At 48.9% G+C, this 24,716-nt stretch overlaps 1 protein-coding gene and 1 pseudogene across 4 annotated transcripts in view; both read left to right on the forward strand.

Moving 5' to 3' along the window:
• The window catches only part of YTHDC1 (YTH N6-methyladenosine RNA binding protein C1), a 243,666-nt gene that overhangs the window by 180,458 nt on the left and 38,492 nt on the right, over positions 1-24,716 (forward strand). The window lies entirely within an intron of this gene.
• LOC134932427 (U5 spliceosomal RNA) lies at positions 2,980-3,087 on the forward strand (annotated as a pseudogene).

Consider the following 24,716-nt stretch of genomic DNA (forward strand, 5'->3'; position numbering starts at 1 on the left):
TCTGTGCTTTCAATTATCTAAGCACTTGACTTCTTTCTATACTCTCCTGCTAAAGACTGTGCAAGGAGTCTCCTCTGGTGGTTGCCCGCCTAGTTAGGTCTTCTATCCTGCCTATTGTAGATGTGCCTACTCTTAAGTATTCCACTGATTGCAAGAACTTTCTGAAAACTGCTTATTCCAATGTAGGCCCTATTGCACGACCAACTCTGGCTTCAGCCTTGGTGACTAAAGTTGTCGGATTCTGGGCAGAAGAACTGGAACAGGTTCTCTCATCCAGTCCGATACCAGCTGAAAGGAGTTATTGTTTTTGGTGACACACATTAAGAATGTCAGCTCCTACCTGGGAGAGGCAGCTGTGGATGCTGCAGTCATGTCCTGAAAGGTCTCCGCTTCCTCGGTGTCAGCAAGACATGCTCTCTGGCTAAGTTCCTGGAGAGCTGATACCCTGTAGACACGTCCCTATTCCAGAGGATGGCTACTTTAGTTTTATCCAAGACTGCTTTCCCCCCGTCTCTTCCTCTTGCCAAGACTAGTTTTCGATACTCATGACAATGACAGAGGGAAGACGACGTTAAGGTTCCAGAGTGCTTCCTACAAGGGCTTTAGGCCCCAAAGTAAACAGCCCTGGGCAACCAGAAAACCTGCTCCCAATCCGGCTGATAAGCAAGCTACGTATCGGGCCGGGCCTTCACCTGGGGAACCTCAGTGTGGGAGGCCGACTCCAGTCTTTCGCCACGCGTGGGAAGAGACCATGATGGACGCATGGGTCTCTCAAGGATACAGAGTGACTTTTCAGAAACATCCTCTGACGCTATTCTTTTCCACGGGATTTCCAGAAGATCTGGAAAAGGCAGAAGCGCTGAGGTAAGTGGTTATCTCTTTTCTGGCTGCACGGGTCATCATTTCGGTACCCCCGCATCAAAGGTGTACAGGCTTCTATCCCAGCCTTTACCTAGTTCAAAAGCCAGATGGCTCGTTCCAGCCCATTCTCAACCTGAAGGCACATAGAGGATGCCCTTTTACATATCCTAATGTGGTTTGCTCACCAACGCTTACTCAGGTTTATTTCTTTATCATCCACTAGGGGTCACTGGAGTACTCTTGGGATATGGACGGGCGTAGCCGAACAAAGGCACTGAATATTCAAATTTAGGACTCTCCCCCCCCTCCATATCCCCGAGTACCTCAGTGTACTCTCTGTGTTTTTTCGGTGCTCACAGCACGAACATCGGCTTGTGGGAAGAGCCCACATTTGAGATTTTATTTTTCTTTTTACTTTTTATTTTACACTTCCCTTCCCCAGTTCTTGAAAAACATGGGTCCGGGATGGTGCCGCTGCAAGGCAGCGTATGGCGTGTCGGTCCTCACAAAGAGCACCCTCACAGCCACAGGCGCTACAAGGCAGCGCATGGCGTGTCGGTCCTCACAAAGAGCACCCTCACAGCCACAGGCAGACACTGTCTCATACTGCAACTGGACGGAGCTTACAGAAAGAAGCCCCGTCACAGCCAGGAGGAGATCTGAAAACTGGAGCTGGACGGAGCTTACAGAAAAAAGCCCCGTCACAGCCAGGATGAAAGCCCCGTCACAATCTGGACGGAGCTTACAGGAGTGCGACACTACAAGGTATGGTGGGGTCAGGGCGGTCAGCTCACGCTGCCGCCCTGCTGTGTGGGGAAAGCCTTTATTGTTTACCGCCGCTTTGCCCGCCGCTTACAGCGCGCTCATTAGCAGGATACTCCGCTGAACGAAGAGAGCGGCCGCACGTCACTCACAGACGCCGGCCGCTCTCCCAGCCACTGTACGAGAACTCTGCCACTGTAGAACGTATCCGAGCGGCCGCACGTCACTCACAGACGCCGGCCGCTCTCCCAGCCACTGTACGAGAAGCGCCGCCCAAGCAGCCACTCTGCGTACCCGTGTCTAAAGCTCCGAGCGGCCGTACGTCACTGAAGACGCCGGCCGCTCTTCCAGCGCTGCACCCGGCCACTGCTGTATGAGGCGCCGCCCGTTCTTCCGGAGGGCTCCCCGGCGCAATATAGCAGCGCTCCCCGGGTTTCCCTAGGCTCCCTGCACTCGCTTCCGCTGCACAGGGGGAGAAGCTAAAAGCTACATCACAAGCAGCGCGGCTGCAGGGGGGTGACGGTGAGTGAAGCCCATAGCAGCAGCAAAGGCTGCATGGGTTAAGAGACTGCTCAGTTTTAAATAAGAGACTGCTCAGTTTTAAACAAGTTATTGGAAATAATACAATTCACTGCAGGCAGTGTTGAGTAAAGCCCATAGCAGCAGCAAAGGCTGCTTGGGAATAAGAGACTGCTCAGTTTTAAATATTGGAAATAATACAATTCACTGCAGGCAGTGTTGAGTAAAGCCCATAGCAGCAGCAAAGGCTGCTTGGGAATAAGAGACTGCTCAGTTTTAAATATTGGAAATAATACAATTCACTGCAGGCAGTGTTGAGTAAAGCCCATAGCAGCAGAAGGCTGCATGGGTTAAGAGACTGCTTAGTTTTTAAACAGTTAATGGAAATTTTAACTGGAAGGCTAACTAAAGCATAAGGCTGCAAGATAATGTATTGTAAACTGCATGGATTTTACTGTATAATAGACCTGTAACTGTAGAATAGGCTATTAAGCCTATATTTAATGTATAATAGGCTATTAAGCCTATATTAACACTGCAGCAGGTAACCTGTCCTGTGATTTTCAGTGGAAGCATGGCATGACGGTCATTTTAATCATTGCTGTTCTTCCAGTTTATAATTCCAGAACATTCCGCCCATACACCTATACTCCACAAGGAGGCGCAGGGGTGTTAGTGGGAATTTTTTGGTTCAGTTTTCACACATGTAATCTGTATTTCTACTTAATTCTAGAACATTCCTGCCCTACATCTCTAAGCCACCAGAGGCGCAGGGAAGTTTAGTAGGAATTTGGTTCGGGTTTCATATGCCCATGTGAACTGCTTTTCACATAAAGAATACTTTGGTTTCTCTTCATATCGAATAAATCTTTCGTTTTTTGCTAAAGATTTTCATAGAGAGAAACAAGCTTGAGTTTCATATGAATATGCTGTTCAGCAATAACATATATATATATATATATGACACATAATAACTTCATTAAGTCGTGCAAGTGTCTGTCTATTGTCTATTATGGTGTCTGTCTACATAGCGAGTAAGGCTATAGTGCAGACTAAAAATAATTTTAACAAATCCTATGTTAACATTGGCAATTCGGAGTCTCGGAATGACTCCGCCAGCTCTAACAAAAGACAGTCTTTCCAAAGGGTCAATTTCCCTTTGGGTACCAGAGTGTTTATTTCACTGGTCTTATAATTTAATGCACGATTCTATGTCAAATTTCACACCGATAACTACGAGTGAGAAGGGTACATTAGTCCAGCACTCAGATAGTGCGGGGGGTTTTTAACAACCATACATAATCGTTTCCAAAAGGACGCGATCCGCCATTGGTAGATGATTTTCTGTCAAACATTATAAAAACCCAGGATACATTTGGGTCACTAGAAATGACGATCACTGTTAAAAGAAGCTGCAGAGTATATCTGTAAAGCTTCTGCTAACGCCGGTTACTTTCATTGTCGCTAGTTCAGCGCGACAAGGCCAGAGCTTGTTTGCTCCTAAATTTGATATACTTGTAACGGCGTTTTATCCCTTTATGCTATTCAGCCATTACCGCATACAGTATACTTGTAACGGCGTTTTATCCCTCTATAAGAAACAGTCACGCCTTGTAACGACAGGACGTTACAGTCAGCAAGCCAGTGGTTTGATGACCTCTTTTACAATTGTGGAAGCGCGTCTTTACATGTTACATTTGCGAGGTTTCATGACTTCAACTCATGCATGTCTCAGCTATTTACAGCTTAAAGGACAAGACTGCCTCTGTCGAACGGTTTGGCAGGTTGCCATTTACTCTTTGCTGATTTATAAACCAGGCAGTAGTACTCCAACAGAGTCAGTTACTTATTCCCCTCTGTTTGAGCAAAACCAAACAGCTCCGTTGCAATATCAATCAGCAAGTCACTTACTACAGTTGGAAAATGGATTTTCTGCGGTTAGTATTTGCTTATTGGAGCCACAAAATTGCATAATTGCATTTAATCTTCACAATGCGTATTTACCCATTCCGGTTTGTTCATCACAGGTTCTAGCGTTTGAAATCGCCACAACCATTAACCATTTCAGGTCTACCGTTGCTTATCGCTTCGGGTATTTACCAAGGTGATGTTGGTGATGATAGCTCATCTCACATAAGAACTCTGTCTCAACAGAGTTTCTCTATCTTAGATGATCTACTCATAAGAACTCTGTCTCAACAAAGTTCCTCTAACTTGCGTTACTAAGTATACGGCGGTAGCAGATCAAGTTCAAAAATAATCGCATCTAATTCCGTCTAAACGATGTCAATTCCTAGGTAAGATTATATATACGGTAAATCAAAGACTTTTACCTACTACACCAGCAAGAACAAATGTACAGCTAGTAATTAGTGCAAAACACGCACACTAGCGGTACATTGGTGTATTCAACTATTAAAAATAATGATGTGTTTCCAAGCGATTTAGTCGCCGCCCTTCACTCGCGTGTCCCACAGAGGGGCGAGGGGGTATATACTCTGGACTACAGTCGCAGAGGTTCAGGAGTTGTAGTTAAATAAGTTCAGCGACAAAGGTTCTAAAATCACGACAGATTGCTGTCAATAAATGTCCTGGAACTACGTGCATTTTACAATGCAATACATGCTTCGCTTTCAGTCTAACCAGGGACAGTCAGACAAGGCAACGGCAGTTGCATACACAACAACCAAGGAGAACCAAGAAGCCGCATGGCAAGGCGGCAGGTAACTCAAATCCTCAAATGACTCAGAACACCATTATGTGAAAATGTCAAGAGATCATTCCATAAGTGGACATCTCTTAGACAGATGATCTCACCCGTCAGGATTTGGATCCTGAAAACTGGACATTAAATCCAGAAGTGTTCATATGTGAGTCCACAGAAGGGGGTTACCCTCAGGTATACATGATGGCATCTCGCCACAATTACAAAAGCTCAGTATGTGTACAAAACAACAGATCACAAGGGCAGTGGCGATGGAGTCTCTCACATTCAGGTGGTCATTCAGCATCGTGTATCTGGCTCCACTATTTTCCGCTAATTTCTCCGTTGCCAAAACGGATCATAAGACAGTTCGTCACAGTCATACTGGTGGTATCTCAGGGGTTTCGGAGAAGTTTGCTTCTCGAATTTCCAAGGAATACTTGCACACGATCTTGGCCGCTCATAATACGTTCAACCTGTTATATCAGGGAACGTTCTTTTACCCATGGTTACCTATGTACCTATTATCTATGTACCGCAGCTGCGGTTGACGGCCGCCCTCTTAAGAAATAGAGCATTACAGTATCGGTTATACCAACCATGTTAACTAGTAAGCCGCTTAAGGCAGCTCATTATTACAAAATTTCGTGTGCTTACATAGGTTGTAAACCTCGGAAGTTTCCAACATCATCCTTCAAGTTACCCGTATTCTGTTAAACGGGGTGGGATGGAAAACTGCGTTAATCTGCACTAAGAGTGCAGGTATCTGTGTGGTAAACTTATTTTCAAAGATGTTTGCCTCTATTTGCGTCTGTACACATCTTTCTACAAGGTGTCATCAAAGTTCAGACTCTATTTATCCCACCTACAGCGCCAGGCGACTTGAGGTTGGGTTCAGATTTCTTACAGTTTTCACATTTTGGACCCTTTCAACAAATGGGAATTAAGTGTCTCACTTTGGAAAACATTTTTCTTCTAGCCTTGGCTTCTAGCCTTGGCTTTGGCAAGGGTTTGTTTCATATTTGGGTGCCTTGTATTCCAAGACACCGTATTTGAGTTTTCTCATGACAAAGCAGATCTTCGGACGAATTCCGCTTTCGTATTCTTCACATCAATAATAGTGGTTTCTGTGTGGACAGCACATTCTAGAATTCTGAATGTGGTACACGCATTACGCGTTTATATAGGTCCCGAACGTCTACAGTAGGTGATATGAATACGTTGTTTGTTCTCTATGATACTGCCAACTGGGGTTAGCCAGTTTCTCAGCAGACATTATCCAGTTGGATAATAATAATGACTACAAGTCAGGCTTACTTTAAGGCTAAGTTACAATCGCCTACGTCAGTAATAGCTCATCCCACAGGTTCTGTGGGAATGTCAGACCCAGCGGGTCGTGGAGCGTCTACGACGCGGCTACGTCTACGACGCGGCTACATAGCCTTCAGTGCACCACGTTTGTGCACTTTTACACGTTATGAATGGTGGCGCCATCAGCATCTAGCTTTGGCTGCCTACTGTTACAAGTATCAAACAGCTCTCCCGCCCACGAGGGAAGCTTTGGTACGTCCCAAGAGTACTCCAGTGACCCCTAGTGGATGATAAAGAAAATAGGATTTTGGTACTTACCAGGTAAATCCTTTTCTTTGAATCCATAGGGGGCACTGGACGCCCACCCAGAGCAGTTTTACCTGGGTTGTTTTAAGCTCAAGGGAGCTTAGTGAACACGTTTTACTTGATTGTTATTAAGCTCAGAGGAGCTTATGGTAACACATTTTCACCGATTGGTTCAAATTATAAAGTTCTATCGGTTATGGTGTCAACTGTTTAGTTGACAGTAAGGTTATGGGTCAACATTGTTGTTGTCCGTTATGTTATAGGTATTCTCCATTGTCAACCTCTCTATATAGTTCCTGTTCGCTCAGTAAAAAACACTGAGAGAGTACACTGAGGTACTCGGGGATATGGAGGGGGGGGAGAGTCCTAAATTTGAATATTCAGTGCCTTTGTTCGGCTACGCCCGTCCATATCCCAAGAGTACTCCAGTGCCCCCTATGGATTCAAAGAAAAGGATTTACCTGGTAAGTACCAAAATCCTATTTTTTTGCTTGGATCACTACTAATTTCGGGTGTCCCGGCTTGGACTGTCGACTGCATTTATTGTACTCGCGTAGCAGGGGTGTCTGGATTCTTCCTTATCTCCTCATTTTGGGGTATATTCAATTAGGGTCGAAAGCTGCCATCTGTCGAAAAGACTGCAGTTTTTTCGACTTTTTAAGGTCGTCAGTCCCCGCTATTTTTATTCGACAAGTCGTGGCATTCGACTTGTCGAATAGTACGTGAATCGGTGGTATAGCTGCCAATTCACGTACTTTTGAGGAAAACGGGGCCAAATTCGACAGGATTTGGCCCCGTTTCCGACCGTCTCAGTCCGACATAAAAAAAATGTCAGACTGAGATGAGGGACCTAAGAGGAGGAGAGGGGGGAGAGCGTGGGCAGACAGGGGAGAGCAGCGCTGCAGGAGGATGTGTCACAGCCGCGCCGCTCACGGCGGCGTCCACCTGGCTCCAGCATGTGAGGTCACGCTTGCTGGAGCTGGGTGGACACTGCCGTGAGGTCTGGCGGCTGTGAGACATCCTTATGCAGCGCTGCTCTCCTCCGTCTGCCCGCGGCTCTCCCTGCTTGGTCTCCCCCCTCTCCTCCGCTCACAGATCTCCTCTTAATTCGACTTTTTTTTAAAGTCGAATTGAGATGGGATTGGATAGGGGTTGTCGGATACTTTCCCACAAATGCATGTCGGAATGGATCCGACCCTAATTGAATATACCCCGTTGCCTCAATCACCGGAGATTTTCTGGTAGCTCCTTCAGTCCAACTTAAATCATAGCCGCACCTTTTGGATCCAGGACTTGGTCCTTCTGACCATTGACACAAGTCTATGGGGGGTGGGACAGTTGCTTGTCACCAGACATTCCAGGGTCGATGGACTGCTCGCAAGAGCCTTCTGCTGATCAATGTCTTGGAACGAAGAGCGGTTTTCAGGGCTCTGTGCCTAGCTCAGCCCCTTCTGCAGGGGTGCCCCATCAAGGTTCAGGTGGACAATACAACAGCGGTCACCTACATCAATCACCGTGGTGACACACACAGTCACTGCGCCATGAGCGAAGCAAGTCACATCCTTCACTGGGCAGAGCGTTTTCTTCCTGCCTGTCAGCAGTGTTCATTCCCTGTGTCTAGAATTGGGATACAGATTTTCTCAGTAGTCCGGACATGAATTCCGGCGAGTGAGCTCTACATCCGGAGGTCTTTCAGTTACTGGTCGACCATTGGGGACTTCCAGAATTTGACACGATGGAGTCTCGGCACATTTATCAGTTACTGACATACCTCTCTCGCGCTGGAGATCCGGGAGCTCTCCTTGTGGATGCCCTGTCTGTTCCTGCTAATTTGGCTTTCCGCCGATATCAATGATCCTGCGGGTTCTGCGCAAGTTCAGTCTAGAGGGTGGCATGATCCTGATGGCACCAGGTTGGCCTCGGCGGGGGTGGTACGCCGATATTCTGCGCCTCTCAATAGCTGCTGCCCCCCTGCATCTACCTCTGTGACCGGATCGTCTAGATCAGGGGCTGTGCCTCCATCTGGACCTAGCTTGTCTCACTTTGACGGGGTGGCTGTAGAGACATCAGTCTTGAAAGCGAAGGGTTTCTCTAATTGTATCATTTGTACTATGTTCAGGGCTTGCAAGCTGTCCTCGGCTAGAATATATCAGTGTGGCAAACGTATTACACATGGTGTTAAATTAAGTCTTTAATCCTTGGTCTTTTAGAATTCTTTGGCTTCTCTCCTCTCCTTTTACAGGCGGTTTTAGACTTGGGACTCCACTGATGGTCTTTAAAAGTTCAGGTTTCCGCCCTGTCTGTCCTTTTTCAAACACAACTGGCTTTGTTGTGTGTTCGCACCTTCTTACAGGGTGTTATGCATGTACAGTTGCCTTTTGTGCCTCTGGTAGCCCTTCCTTATGATCTGTCCTTGGTCCTTTTTGGGTTCTTCAGTCGGGTCTCTTTTAAGCCACTTGATTTGGGGGACATTTGCTGGCTCATATGGAAACCAGTGTTCTTGCTTGCCTTTGCATCGACCTGCGAGTGTCCGACTTGAGCGCATTATCTTGGGGTTCTCCCATTTCTGATTTTTCCATTCCGATAGGGTGGTCCGTCATACTCCCTTTGGTTACTTTACCTAAGGTCGTCTCTCATTCATATCAACCAAGAGATTGTGGTTCCATCCTTCACTGTTCCAAGCTGTTTGCCGGAGGAGACCTCTCGATGTTGTGTGGACCCACTGTATTTACGTTGACGGGACTAGAGAGGTTTGCAAGTAGGATTCTCTTTGTCCTTTATGATCACAAGCAGAGCTGGCCAGCATCAAAACAGACTTTGGCCGGATGGCTCCACTTGACCATTCGCCAGCCTACTCCTATGGCTGATCATCTTACCCGGCCGTAGTGACTGCTCATGCCACTTGATCTGCAGGTGCTTCTTGGGCTGCCCAGCGTGGTGCTTTGGCTGAGCAGCTTTGTAGAATGGCCACGTGGTCCTCTTCTCACAAGTTTCTTCGTTATTATGCGTTTGACACTTTCACTTCTTCAGACGCAGCTTTCGGACATTCAGTACTCGGCGTAGCTCAGGGGCGTCCCGTCGTTCTCTTGTGCCTTGACGTGAACGGATAAAGAAAATAGGATTTTTGTTCGTACCTTTTTCTCTGACGTCCTAGTGGATGCTGGGAACTCCGAAAGGACCATGAGGAATAGCGGCTCCGCAGGAGACTGGGCACAACTAAAGAAAGCTTTTAGGTCACCTGGTGTGCACTGGCTCCTCCCACTATTACCCTCCTCCAAGCCTCAGTTAGATTTTGTGCCCGGCCGAGGTTGGATGCACACTAGGGGCTCTCCTGAGCTTCTAAAAAGAAAGTATATAATTAGGTTTTTTATTTTACAGTGAGACCTGCTGGCAACAGGCTCACTGCAGCGAGGGACTAAGGGGAGAAGAAGCGAACCTACCTGCTTGCAGCTAGCTTGGGCTTCTTAGGCTACTGGACACCATTAGCTCCAGAGGGATCGACCGCATGGAACTGGCCTTGGTGTTCGGTCCCGGAGCCGCGCCGCCGTCCCCCTTACAGAGCCAGAAGCAAGAAGAGGTCCGGAAAATCGTCGGCAGAAGACATCAGTCTTCACCAAGGTAGCCGACAGCACTGCAGCTGTGCGCCATTGCTCCTCATACACACTTCACACTCCGGTCACTGAGGGTGCAGGGCGCTAGGGGGGGGGGCCCTGAGCAGCAATAAAAACACCTTGGCTGGCAAAAATACCACAATATATAGCCCCAGAGGCTATATATGTGATAATTACCCCTGCCAGAATCCATAAAAAAGCGGGAGAATAGTCCGCGAAAAAGGGGCGGAGCTATCTCCTTCAGCACACTGGCGCCATTTCTCCCTCACAGCTCCGCTGGAAGGAAGCTCCCTGGCTCTCCGCTGCAGTCTACACTACAGAAAAGGGTAAAAAAGAGAAGGGGGGCACTAAATTTAGGCGCAGTATATATAACAGCAGCTATAGGGGACATAATTCAGTTAGTCCCTGCATTATATAGCGCTCTGGTGTGTGCTGGCATACTCTCACTCTCTCCCCAAAGGGCTTTTGTGGGTCCTGTCCTGTCTGTTAGAGCATTCCCTGTGTGTGTGCGGTGTGTCGGTACGGCTGTGTCGACATGTTTGATGAGGATAATGATGTGGAGGCGGAGCAGATGCCTATAGAAGGGATGTCACCCCCTGCGGGGCAGACACCTGAGTGGATGGACTTATGGAAGGAATTGCGTGCACGTGTCGACTCCTTACACAAAAAATTTGACGACATGCCAAATGCGGGACAGCCGGCTTCTCAGCTCGTGCCTGTCCAGGCGTCTCAAAGGCCATCGGGGGCTCTAAAACGCCCGCTACCTCAGATGGCAGACGCGGATGTCGACACGGATACTGACACCAGTGTCGACGACTATGAGTCTAGTCTAATGTCCACTAAGGCCATTCGTTGCATGATTGAAGCAATGAAAGAGGTGTTACAAATTTCTGATATAAACCCAGGTACCACTAAAAAAGGTACCCGTAGTTTTTCCCCCATCAGAAGAATTAAATGAAGTGTGTGAAGAAGCGTGGGCTTTCCCTGATAAAAGATTGGTAATCTCTAAGAAGTTACTAATGGCGTTCCCTTTCCCGCCAGAGGATAGGTCACGTTGGGAGACACCCCCTAGGGTGGATAAAGCGCTCACACGAATGTCTAAAAAGGTGGCACTACCGTCTCCGGATACGGCCGCCCTCAAGGAACCTGCTGATAGAAAGCAGGAGGCGATCCTGAAGTCTGTATATACACTCAGGCATTATACTTAGACCAGCTATTGCGTCAGCATGGGTGTGCAGTGCTGCCGCTGCGTGGTCAGATTCCCTGTCAGAAAATATTGACACCCTAGACAGGGACACTATTCTGCTAACCATAGAGCATATAAAAGACTCAGTCTTATACATGAGAGATGCACAGAGGGAGATCTGCCGGCTGGCATCTAAAATAAGTGCATTGTCCATTTCTGCTAGGAGAGGCTTATGGACTCGCCAGTGGACAGGGGATGCAGATTCAAAAAGGCACATGGAAGTTTTGCCTTATAATGGTGAGGAGTTATTTGGGTATGGTCTCTCGGACCTAGTTTCCACAGCAACTGCTGGGAAGTCAGCATTTTTACCCCATGTTCCCTCACAGCCTAAAAAGGCGCCGTTTTATCAGGTACAGTCCTTTCGGACTCACAAAAACAGGCGTGGAAAAGGCGGGTCCTTTCTGTCCAGAGGCAGAGGTAGGGGAAAAAGGCTGCAACAAACAGCAGGTTCCCAGGAGCAAAAGTCCTCCCCCGCTTCTTCCAAGTCCGCCGCATGACGGTGGGGCTCCACAGGCGGAGCCAGGTACGGTGGGGGGCCGCCTCAAAAATTTCAGCGATCAGTGGGCTCGCTCACAGGTGGATCCCTGGATACTGCAAATAGTATCTCAAGGGTACAAACTGGAATTCGAGGCGTCTCCACCCCACCGGTTCCTAAAATCTGCCTTGCCGATTACTCCTTCAGACAGGGAGGCTGTGCTAGCGGCAATTCACAAGCTGTATTCCCAGCAGGTGATAATCAAGGTGCCCCTACTTCAACAAGGACGGGGTTACTATTCCACACTGTTTGTGGTACCGAAACCGGACTGTTCGGAGAGACCCATTTTAAATTTGAAATCCTTGAACACATACATAAAAAAATTCAAGTTCAAGATGGAATCGCTCAGGGCGGTTATTGCAAGCCTGGAGGAGGGGGATTACATGGTATCCCTGGACATCAAGGATGCTTACCTGCATGTCCCCATTTACTATCCTCACCAGGAGTACCTCAGATTTGTGGTACAGGATTGCCATTACCAATTCCAGACGCTGCCGTTTGGACTCTCCACGGCACCGAGGGTGTTTACCAAGGTAATGGCGGAAATGATGATACTCCTTCGAAGAAAGGGAGTTTTAATTATCCCGTACTTGGACGATCTCCTAATAAAGGCGAGGTCCAAGGAGCAGTTGTTGGTGGGAGTAGCACTATCTCAGGAGGTGCTACACCAGCACGGTTGGATTCTGAATATTCCAAAATCACAGCTGGTTCCGACGACACGTCTACTGTTCCTGGGTATGATTCTGGATACAGTCCAGAAAAAAGTGTTTCTCCCGGAGGAGAAAGCCAAGGAGCTGTCATCTCTAGTCAGAGACCTCCTGAAACCAAAACAGGTATCGGTGCATCACTGCACGCGGGTCCTGGGAAAGATGGTGGCTTCTTACGAAGCAATTCCTTTCGGCAGGTTCCATGCCAGAATCTTTCAGTGGGACCTGTTGGACCAATGGTCCGGATCGCATCTTCAGATGCATCGCCTAATAACCCTGTCTCCAAGAACCAGGGTGTCTCTGCTGTGGTGGCTGCAGAGTGCTCATCTTCTGGAAAACCACGTACTAGCACTGTCAGCAGTGTTCATTCCGGGAGTGGACAACTGGGAAGCAGACTTTCTCAGCAGGCATGACCTCCACCCGGGAGAGTGGGGACTTCATCCAGAAGTCTTCACGCTGATTGTAAATCGATGGGAACGGCCACAGGTGGACATGATGGCGTCCCGCCTAAACAAAAAACTAGAGAGATATTGCGCCAGGTCAAGGGACCCTCAGGCGATAGCTGTGGACGCTCTAGTGACACCGTGGGTGTACCAGTCAGTTTGTGTTCCCTCCTCTGCCTCTCATACCAAGGGTACTGAGAATAATAAGAAAACGAGGAGTAAGAACAATACTCGTGGTTCCGGATTGGCCAAGACGATCGTGGTACCCGGAACTTCAAGAGATGATCTCAGAGGACCCATGGCCTATGCCGCTCAGACAGGACCTGCTGCAGCAGGGGCCCTGTCTGTTCCAAGACTTACCGCGGCTGCGTTTGACGGCATGGCGGTTGAACGCCGGATCCTGAAGGAAAAGGGCATTCCGGAGGAAGTCATTCCTACGCTGATTAAAGCCAGGAAAGATGTAACTGCAAAGCATTATCACCGCATATGGCTTGGTGTGAGGCCAAAAAGGCCCCAACAGAGGAATTTCAACTAGGTCGATTTCTGCATTTCCTACAAGCAGGAGTGACTATGGGCCTGAAATTAGGCTCCATTAAGGTACAGATCTCGGCTCTGTCGATTTTCTTCCAGAAAGAACTAGCTTCACTACCTGAAGTTCAGACGTTTGTGAAAGGAGTGCTGCATATTCAGCCCCCGTTTGTGCCTCCAGTGGCACCTTGGGATCTCAACGTGGTGTTGAGTTTCTTAAAATCACATTGGTTTGAGCCACTTAAAACCGTGGATCTAAAATATCTCACGTGGAAAGTGGTCATGTTATTGGCCTTGGCTTCAGCCAGGCGTGTGTCAGAATTGGCAGCTTTGTCATGTAAAAGCCCTTATCTGATTTTCCATATGGATAGGGCGGAATTGAGGACTCGTCCCCAGTTTCTCCCTAAGGTGGTATCAGCTTTTCACTTGAACCAACCTATTGTGGTGCCTGCGGCTACTAGGGACTTGGAGGATTCCAAGTTACTGGACGTAGTCAGGGCCTTGAAAATTTATGTTTCCAGGACGGCTAGAGTCAGGAAAACTGACTCGCTATTTATCCTGTATGCGCCCAACAAACTGGGTGCTCCTGCTTCTAAGCAGACTATTGCTCGCTGGATTTGTAGCACAATTCAGCTGGCGCATTCTGCGGCTGGACTGCCGCATCCTAAATCAGTAAAAGCCCATTCCACAAGGAAGGTGGGCTCATCTTGGGCGGCTGCCCGAGGGGTCTCGGCTTTACAACTTTGCCGAGCTGCTACTTGGTCAGGGGCAAACACGTTTGCAAAATTCTACAAATTTGATACCCTGGCTGAGGAGGACCTTGAGTTCTCTCATTCGGTGCTGCAGAGTCATCCGCACTCTCCCGCCCGTTTGGGAGCTTTGGTATAATCCCCATGGTCCTTTCGGAGTTCCCAGCATCCACTAGGACGTCAGAGAAAATAAGATTTTACTCACCGGTAAATCTATTTCTCGTAGTCCGTAGTGGATGCTGGGCGCCCATCCCAAGTGCGGATTGTCTGCAATACTTGTACATAGTTATTGTTAACTAAAGGGTTATTGTTGAGCCATCTGTTGAGAGGCTCAGTTGTTTTCATACTGTTAAACTGGGTATAGTATCACGAGTTATATGGTGTGATTGGTGTGGCTGGTAGGAGTCTTACCCGGGATTCAAAATCCTTCCTTATTATGTCAGCTCGTCTGGGCACAGTGTCCTAACTGAGGCTTGGAGGAGGGTCATAGTGGGAGGAGCCAGTGCACACCAGGTGACCTAAAAGCTTTCTTTAGTTGTGCCCAGTCTCCTGCGGAGCCGCTATTCCTCATGGTCCTTTCGGAGTTCCCAGCATCCACTACGGACTACGAGAAATAGATTTACCGGTGAGTAAAATCTTATTTTAAATACGTTTCTTCACGTCCATAGGGGGGTACAGGACGCCCACCCTGACACCCCCCTGGCTTGCTTGCTGGGTCTTTCCTGGAGCCCAGTTTTCTGAATGCCTTACGGTATGTGTGTTCTGAGTGTGTATTCTACCTCTGCTTTTTCCTCGCTCCTGCCTCAGGTCTGCTAGCAGAACTTGCTGGGCATGGAGTATAGTGGAGAGGGAGGCTAGCTGCTGGGGAAATTTAGTAATTATGTGCCCATTCCTGGTCTTCCCAGCTTTACCCATCATTTCTCTGACGTCCTAAGTGGATGCTGGGACTCCGTAAGGACCATGGGGAATAGCGGCTCCGCAGGAGACTGGGCACAACTAAAGAAAGCTTTAGGACTACCTGGTGTGCACTGGCTCCTCCCACTATGACCCTCCTCCAGACCTCAGTTAGAATCTTGTGCCCAGCTGAGCTGGATGCACACTAGGGGCTCTCCTGAGCTCCTAGAAAGAAAGTATATTTAGGTTTTTTATTTTACAGTGAGATCTGCTGGCAACACTCACTGCAGCGAGGGACTAAGGGGAGAAGAAGCGAACCTACCTAACAGGTGGTAGTTTGGGCTTCTTAGGCTACTGGACACCATTAGCTCCAGAGGGATCGACCGCAGGACCCGACCTTGGTGTTCGTTCCCAGAGCCGCGCCGCCGGCCCCCTTACAGAGCCAGAAGCAAGAAGTGTTCCGGAAAATCGGCGGCAGAAGACATCAACAGCAGCTGTGCGCCATTGCTTCTCATGCACACCTCACACTCCGGTCACTGATGGGTGCAGGGCGCTGGGGGGGGGGGGCGCGCGCGCGCGCCCTGAGGGCAATATAAGACACCTTGGCTGGCAAATCATCACAATATATAGTCCCAGGGCTATATATGTGATAAATTACCCCTGCCAGAATCCATAAAAAAGCGGGAGAAAAGTCAGCCGAAAAAGGGGCGGGGCTATCTCCCTCGGCACACTGGCGCCATTTTTTCTTCACAGTGCAGCTGGAAGACAGCTCCCCAGGCTCTCCCCTGTAGTTTTCAGACTCAAAGGGTTAAAAAGAGAGGGGGGGCACTAAATTTAGGCGCAATATATGTATACAAGCAGCTATTGGGGGAAAAATCACTCAGTTTATAGTGTTAATCCCTGCATTATATAGCGCTCTGGTGTGTGCTGGCATACTCTCTCTCTGTCTCCCCAAAGGACTTTGTGGGGTCCTGTCCTCGGTCAGAGCATTCCCTGTGTGTGTGCGGTGTGTCGGTACGGCTGTGTCGACATGTTGGATGAGGAAGGTTACGTGGAGGCGGAGCAGAGGCCGATAAATGGGATGTCGCCCCCTGTGGGGCTGACACCAGAGTGGATGGATAGGTGGAAGGTATTAACCGACAGTGTCAACTCCTTACATAAAAGGCTGGATGACGTAACAGCTGTGGGACAGCCGGCTTCTCAGCCCGCGCCTGCCCAGGCGTCTCAAAGGCCATCAGGGGCTCAAAAAACGCCTGTTACCTCAGATGGCAGACACAGATGTCGACACAGTCTGACTCCAGTGTCGACGAGGTTGAGATATATATACACAATCCACTAGGAACATCCGTTACATGATCTCGGCAATGAAAAATGTGTTACATATTTCTGACAGGAACCCAAGTACCACATAAAAGGGGTTTTATTTTTGGGGAGAAAAAGCAGCCAGTGTTTTGTTCCCCCATCAGATGAGTGAATGAAGTGTGTAAAGAAGCGTGGGTTCCCCCGATAAGAAACTGGTAATTTCTAAAAACGTACCCTTTCCCGCCAGAGGATAGGTCACGTTGGGAGATATCCCCTAGGGTGGATAAGGCGCTCACACGTTTGTCAAAAAAGGTGGCGCTGCCGTCTTAGGATACGGCCACCTTGAAGGAGCCTGCTGATAAAAAGCAGGAGGCTATCCTGAAGTCTGTATATACACACTCAGGTTCTATACTGAGACCTGCAATTGCCTCAGCATAAATAGTGCTGCTGCAGCGTGGTCTGATACCCTGTCAGATAATATTAATACCCTAGACAGGGATAATATTTTGCTAACATAGAGCATATTAAAGACGTCGTCGTATATATGAAGGATGCACAGAGGGATATTTGCCGGCTGGCATCCAGAATTAATGCAAGGTCCATTCTGCCAGGAGGGTATTAGAAACCCGGCAGTGGACAGGTGATGCTGCCTTTAAAAGGCACATGGAGATTCTGCCTTATAAGGGTGAGGAATTGTTTGGGGATGGTCTCTGGGACCTCGTATCCACAGCAACAGCTGGGAAGAAAATTTTTTACCTCAGGTTTCCTCACAGCCTAAGAAAGCACCGTATTTTCAGGTACAGTCCTTTCGGCTTCAGAAAAGCAAGCGGGTCAAAGGCGCTTCCTTTCTGCACAGAGACAAGGGAAGAAGGAAAAAGCTGCACCAGACAGCCAGTTCCCAGGATCAAAAATCTTCCCCCGCTTCCTCTGAGTCCACCGCATGACGCGGGGGCTCCACAGGTGGAGACAGGTGCGGTGGGGGCACGTCTCGGGAACTTCAGGGACCAGTGGGCTTGCCCACAGGTGGATCCCTAGGTTCTGCAAATAGTATCACAGGGATACAGGCTGGAGTTCGAGGCGACACCCCCTCGCCGTTACCTCACATCAGCCTTGCCTGCTGCCCTCGGAGAAAGGTAGTACTGGCGGCAATTCAAAGGTACCCCTCCTTCAACAAGGCCGGGGTTACTATTCCAAAATGTTGTGGTACCGAAACCAGACGGTTCGGTGAGACCCATTCTAAAATTGAAATCCTTGAACACTTATATACGAAGGTTCAAGTTCAAAATGGAATCGCTCAGGGCGATTATTGCAAGCCTGGAGAATTTCATGGTATCACTGGACATCAAGGATGCTTACCTGCATGTCCCTATTTACCCTCTTCACCAGGAGTACCTCAAAATTGTGGTACAGGATTGTCATTACCAATTCCAGACGTTGCCGTTGGTCTGTCCCCGGCACCGAGGTATTTACCAAGGTAATGGACGAAATAATTATCCCGTACTTGGACGATCTCCTTATAAAGGCGAGGTCCAGGGAGCAGTTGTTCGTCGGAGTAGCACTATCTCGGGAAATGCTACAACAGCACGGCTGGATTCTGAATATTCCAAAGTCACAGCTGGTTCCTACGACGCGTCTACTGTTCCTGGGTATGGTTCTGGACACAGAACAGGATAAAAAGGGTTTCTCCCGGAGGAGAAGTCCAAGGAGTTGTCGTCTCTAGACAGATGCCTCCTAATACAAATACAGGTATCGGTGCATCAATGCACGCGAGCCCTGGGAAAGATGGTAGCTTCTTACGAAGAAATTCCATTCGCCAGGTCCCATGCAAGGATCTTCCAGTGGGATCTGTTGGACAAGTGGTCCGGGTCGCATCTTCAGATGCATCGGCGGATAACCAGATCTCCAAGGGCCAGGGTGTCGCTGTTGTGGTGGCTGCAGAGTGCTCATCTTCTAGGGGGCCACAGATTCGGCATACAGGACTGGGTCCTGGTGACCACGGATGCCAGCCTTCGAGGCTGGGGGGCAGTCACACAGGGAAGAAACTTCCAAGGCTATGGAAAAGTCAGGAGACTTCCCTACACATAAATATTCTGGAATTAAGGGCCATTTACATTGCCCTAAGTCAGGCTAGACCCCTGCTTCAACACCGGCCGGTGCTGATCCAGTCAGACAACATCACGGCGGTCGCTCATATTCACCGACAGGGCGGCACAAGAAGCAGGATGGCGATGGCAGAAGCCACAAGTATTCTCCGATGGGCGGAAAATCATGTGTTAGCACTGTCAGCAGTGTTCATTCCCGGAGTGGACAACTGAGAAGCAGACTTTCTCAGAAGACACGACCTCCACCCGGGAGAGTGGGGACTTCATCCAGAAGTCTTCCAAATGATTGTACACCGTTTGGAAAGGCCACAGGTGGACATGATGGCGTCCCGCCTCAACAAAAAGCTACAAAGATATTGCGCCAGGTCAAGGGACCCTCAGGCGATAGCTGTGGACGCTCTGGTAACACCGTGGGTGTACCAGTCGGTGTATGTGTTCCCTTCTCTGCCTCTCTTACCCAGGGTAATGAGAATAATAAGAAGGAGAGGAGTAAGAACTATACTCATTGTTCCGGGTTGGCCAAGAAGAGCTTGGTACCCAGAACTCCAAGAAATGATCTCAGAGGACCCATGGCCTTTGCCGCTCAGACAGGACCTGCTGCAGCAGGGGGCCTGTCTGTTCCAAGACGTACCGCGGCTGCGTTTGACGGCATGGCGGTTGAACGCCGGATCCTGAAGGAAAAGGGCATTCCGGAGGAAGTTATCCCTACGCTATTTAAAGCTAGGAAAGAAGTGAACGCAAACCATTATCACCGCATATGGCGGAAATATGTTGCGTGCTGTGAGGCCAGGAAGGCCCCAAAGGAGGAATTTCAGCTAGGTCGATTTCTGCACTTCCTACAGTCAGAGGTGACTATGGGCCTAAAATTGGGTTCCATTAAGGTCCAGATTTCGGCTCTATCGATTTTCTTCCAAAATAGAACTGGCTTCACTGCCTGAAGTTCAGACTTTTGTTAAGGAAGTGCTGCATAGTCAGCCCCCGTTTGTGCCTCCAGTGGCACCGTGGGATCTCAACGTGGTGTTGGATTTCCTGAAGTCGCATTGGGTTGAGCCACTTAAATCCGTGGAGCTACAATACCTCACGTGGAAAGTGGTCATGCTGTGGGCCTTGGCGTCGGCCAGGCGTGTATCAGAATTGGCGGCTTTGTCATACAAAAGCCCTTATCTGTATTTTATATGGATAAGGCGGAATTGAGGACTCGTTCCCAATTCCTTCCTAAGGTGGTATCAGTTTTTCATGTGAACCAACCTATTGTGGTGCTTGCGGCTACTTGGGACTTGGAGGATTCCAAGTTACTGGACGTAGTCAGGGCCCTGAAAAGTATGTTTCCAGGACGGCTGGAGTCAGGAAAACTGACTCGCTATTTATCCTGTATGCACCCAACAAGCTGGGTGCTCCTGCTTCTAAGCAGACTATTGCTCGCTGGATCTGTAGCACGATTCAACTTGCACATTCTGCGGCTGGACTGCCGCACCCTAAATCTGTAAAAGCCCATTCCACGAGGAAAGTGGGCTCTTCTTGGGCGGCTGCCCGAGGGGTCTCGGCTTTACAACTTTGCCGAGCTCTTACTTGGTCGGTTTCAAACATTTTGGCAAGAGTCTACAAGTTTGATACCCTGGCTGAGGAGGACCTAGAGTTTGCTCATTCGGTGCTGCAGAGTCATCTGCACTCTCCCGCCCGTTTGGGAGCTTTGGTATAATCCCCATGGTCCTTACGGAGTCCCAGCATCCACTTAGGACGTCAGAGAAAATAAGATTTTACTCACCGGTAAATCTATTTCTCGTAGTCCGTAGTGGATGCTGGGCGCCCATCCCAAGTGCGGATTGTCTGCAATACTTGTTTATAGTTATTGCCTAACTAAAGGGTTATTGTTGAGCCATCTGTTGAGAGGCTCAGTTATATTTCATACTGTTAACTGGGTATAGTATCACGAGTTATACGGTGTGATTGGTGTGGCTGGTATGAGTCTTACCCGGGATTCAAAATCCTTCCTTATTGTGTCAGCTCTTCCGGGCACAGTATCCTAACTGAGGTCTGGAGGAGGGTCATAGTGGGAGGAGCCAGTGCACACCAGGTAGTCCTAAAGCTTTCTTTAGTTGTGCCCAGTCTCCTGCGGAGCCGCTATTCCCCATGGCCCTTACGGAGTCCCAGCATCCACTACGGACTACGAGAAATAGATTTACCGGTGAGTAAAATCTTATTTTTAATGTAAAGAAGTCGTCCTCAGTTACTTTTCCTGTGTCAAAGGCATTGAATAGCCTGTTTGAAGAACCATTGGTTAATCCTAATAAGTTTCAGATCCCTAAAAGGTTGTTCATCTTTTCCTCTGGAGGATAGGAAAATATGGGAAAGTCCACCAATAGTGGACGCATCAGGCTCTAGTCTGTCACGTAAAATTGTGTTTCCTGGTGCAGCCTCCCTAAAAGACACGTCTGATCGTAAAATTGAGACTACACTCAAATCATTGTACACAGCTGCTGGGGTGGCCCAAAGACCCACTATTGCATGTGCGTGGATCACAAAAGCCCTTGCAAAATGGTCAGGTAACCTAATTGAGGGGTTAGATTCCTTATCTAGGGGGGATGTTGTCTTACTCCTGCAGCATAAATACAGAACTCTGCAAACTTTATGGTGGAAGCCATTAAGGAAATAGGCGCGCTTAACACACGCACCACCGCTATGGCGGTGTTGACCTGCATGGGCTTGTGGCTACGCCAGTGGACTGCGGACTCCAGGAAAGGTGTGGAATGCCTACCATTCACAGGAGAGGCCTTGTTTGGAGATGAACTAGACAAATGGATCTCCACAGCTACTGCAGGCAAGTCTACGAATCTTACTTTTGCAGCCCCCCCCCCCAACCAAGAAGACTTCTTCAGCTTCTAAGTTGCAGTCATTTTGAACGGCAAAGTTTAAAGGCAAATCTAGAGGTGCTTCTACATTCTCCAGTGGTGCAAGAGGTAAACCACGCAAACCAGCAGCCTTTGCGCCTCCCACGGCACCTTGGGATTTCAATGTGGTGCTGTAGTTCCTCCAATCGGACTGGTTTGAACCATTACAGGAGGTGGACTTAAATATCTTATGTGGAAGACCGTCACACTGTTGGCCTTGCCTTTAGCAAGACGTGTGTCGGAGCTGGGGGCTTTGTCTCAGAAAAGTCAGATATTTTCCATGAGGGCAGAGCTGAACTTAGAAATCAACAGCAATTTCTTCCTAAAGTGGTGTCTGGATTTCTCATCAACCAACCTATTGTGATTTTGGTGGTCACCGACACCTCTGCTATTTCAGAGTCTGGATGTTAGGGCTTTGAAGGTGTATGTGAAAGAACAGCTCGTCACAGAAAGACGGACTCGCTGTTTGTTCTTTGTGATCCCAATAAGATTGGGTTTCCTGCTTCAAAGCAGACAATTGCACACTGGATCAGACTTACTATCTAGCATGCTTACTCCACGGCTGGGTTGCCATGTCCAAAATCTGTACAGGCCCACTCGACTAGGTCGGTTGGTTCTTCCTGGGCGGCTGCCGGGTGTGTCTTGGCTTTACAGCTCTGCCGAGCTGCTACTTGGAATGGTTCGAACACGTTTGCTAAGTTCTACAAGTTCAATACTTTGACCAAACTGAAGGTCCTCAGAGGCCAATCTGTTCTGCAGGAACCTCGGCAATCTCCCACCCGGTTTGGGAGCTTTGGTACGTCCCCATGGTACTAAATGGACCCCAGTATTCTCTAGGACGTAAGAGTAAATAGGATTTCTCTGATGTCCTAGTGGATGCTGGGAACTCAGTAAGGACCATGGGGAATAGCGGCTCCGCAGGAGAATGGGCACAACTAAAGAAAGCTTTAGGACTACCTGGTGTGCACTGGCTCCTCCCTCTATGACCCTCCTCCAGACCTCAGTTAGAATTTTGTGCCCGGCTGAGCTGGATGCACACTAGGGGCTCTCCTGAGCTCTTAGAAAAAGAAAGTTTATTTTAGGTATTTTATTTTTAGTGAGATCTGCTGGCAACAGACTCACTGCTACGAGGGACTAAGGGGAGAGAAGCGAACCTACCTGCTTGCAGCTAGCTTGGGCTTCTAGGCTACTGGACACCATTAGCTCCAGAGGGATCGAACACAGGCCCAGCCTCGGTCGTCCGGTCCCGGAGCCGCGCCGCCGTCCCCCTTAGAGAGCCAGAAGCAAGAAGATGGTCCTGGAAATCGGCGGCAGAAGACTTCGGTCTTCATCAAGGTAGCGCACAGCACTGCAGCTGTGCGCCATTGCTTCCCATGCACACCTCACACTCCGGTCACTGATGGGTGCAGGGCGCTGGGGGGGGGGGGGCGCCCTGGGCTGCAATATTGAGTACCTTGGCTGGCAAATAACACATAATATAGTCATAGAGACTATATATGTGTAAAATACCCCTGCTAGATATACATAGAAAAGAGCAGGAGAAGTCCGCCGAAAAAGGGGCGGGGCTATCTCCCTCAGCACACTGGCGCCATTTTCCCTCACAGCTCCGCTGGAAGGATCGCTCCCAGGCTCTCCCCTGCAGTTTCCAGACTACATAGGGTAAAAAAGAGAGGGGGGCACTAAATTTAGGCGCAATATTGTGTATACAAGCTGCTATTGGGAAAAATCACTCAGTTATAGTGTTAATCCCTGTGTTATATAGCGCTGTTGGTGTGTGCTGGCATACTCTCTCTCTGTCTCCCCAAAGGGCTTTGTGGGGTCCTGTCCTCAGTCAGAGCACTCCCTGTGTGTGTGCGGTGTGTCGGTACGGCTGTGTCGACATGTTTGCTGAGGAGGCTTATGTGGAGGCGGAGCAGGTGCCGATAAATGTGATGTCACCCCCTGCGGGGTTGACACCTGAGTGGATGGTTATGTGGAAGGAATTACGCGACAGTGTCGACTCCTTACATAAAAGGTTTGACGACATAGCAGATGTGGGACAGCCGGCTTCTCAGCCTGTGCTTGCCCAGACGTCTCTAAAGCCATCAGGGGCCCTAAAACGCCCGCTACCTCAGATGGCAGACACAGATGTCGACACGGATACTGACTCCAGTGTCGACGATGATGAGACTAGTGTACATTCCAATAGAGCCACCCGTTACATGATTACGGCAATGAAAAATGTGTTGCATATTTCTGATATTACCCCAGGTACCACAAAAAAGGGTATTATGTTTGGGGAGAAAAAACTACCAGTGGTTTTTCCCCCATCTGATGAATTAAATGAAGGTGTGTGAAGAAGCGTGGGCTTCCTCCGATAAGAAACTGGTAATTTCTAAAAGGTTACTAATGGCGTACCCTTTCCCGCCAGAGGACAGGTCATGTTGGGAGACATCCCCAAGGGTGGATAAAGCGCTCACACGTCTGTCAAAAAAGGTGGCACTACCGTCTCCGGACACGGCCGCCCTAAAGGAGCCTGCAGATAGAAAGCAGGAGGCTATCCTGAAGTCTGTATATACACACTCGGGTATTATACTGAGACCGGCTATTGCTTCAGCATGGATGTGCAGTGCTGCAGCTGCGTGGTCAATTCCCTGTCGGAAAACATTGATACCCTAGACAGGGACACTATATTGCTAACCGTAGAGCATATTAAAGACGCTGTCTTGTACATGAGAGATGCACAGAGGGATATTTGCCGGCTGGCATCTAAAATAAACGCAATGTCCATTTCTGCCAGGAGAGGATTGTGGACTCTGCAGTGGACAGGAGATGCAGATTCTAAAAGGCACATGGAAGTATTGCCTTACAAGGGTGAGGAGTTGTTTGGGGATGGTCTCTCGGACCTCGTTTCCACAGCGACAGCTGGGAAGTCAGCATTTTTACCCCATGTTCCCTCACAGCCAAAGAAAGCACCGTATTATCAGGTACAGTCCTTTCGGCCCCAGAAAGGCAAGCGGGTTAGAGGCGCGTCCTTTCTGCCCAGAGGCAGAGGTAGAGGGAAAAAGCTGCAACATACAGCCAGTTCCCAGGAACAAAAGTACTCCCCCCGCTTCCTCTAAGTCCACCGCATGACGCTGGGGCTCCACAGGCGGAGCCAGGTACGGTGGGGGCCCGTCTCAAGAACTTCAGCGACCAGTGGGCTCGCTCACGGGTGGATCCCTGGATTCTACAAGTAGTATCTCAGGTGTACAAGCTTGAATTCGAGA

Source organism: Pseudophryne corroboree, chromosome 1 (genome assembly GCF_028390025.1).
Source record: "Pseudophryne corroboree isolate aPseCor3 chromosome 1, aPseCor3.hap2, whole genome shotgun sequence".
Lineage (NCBI taxonomy): Eukaryota > Metazoa > Chordata > Amphibia > Anura > Myobatrachidae > Pseudophryne > Pseudophryne corroboree.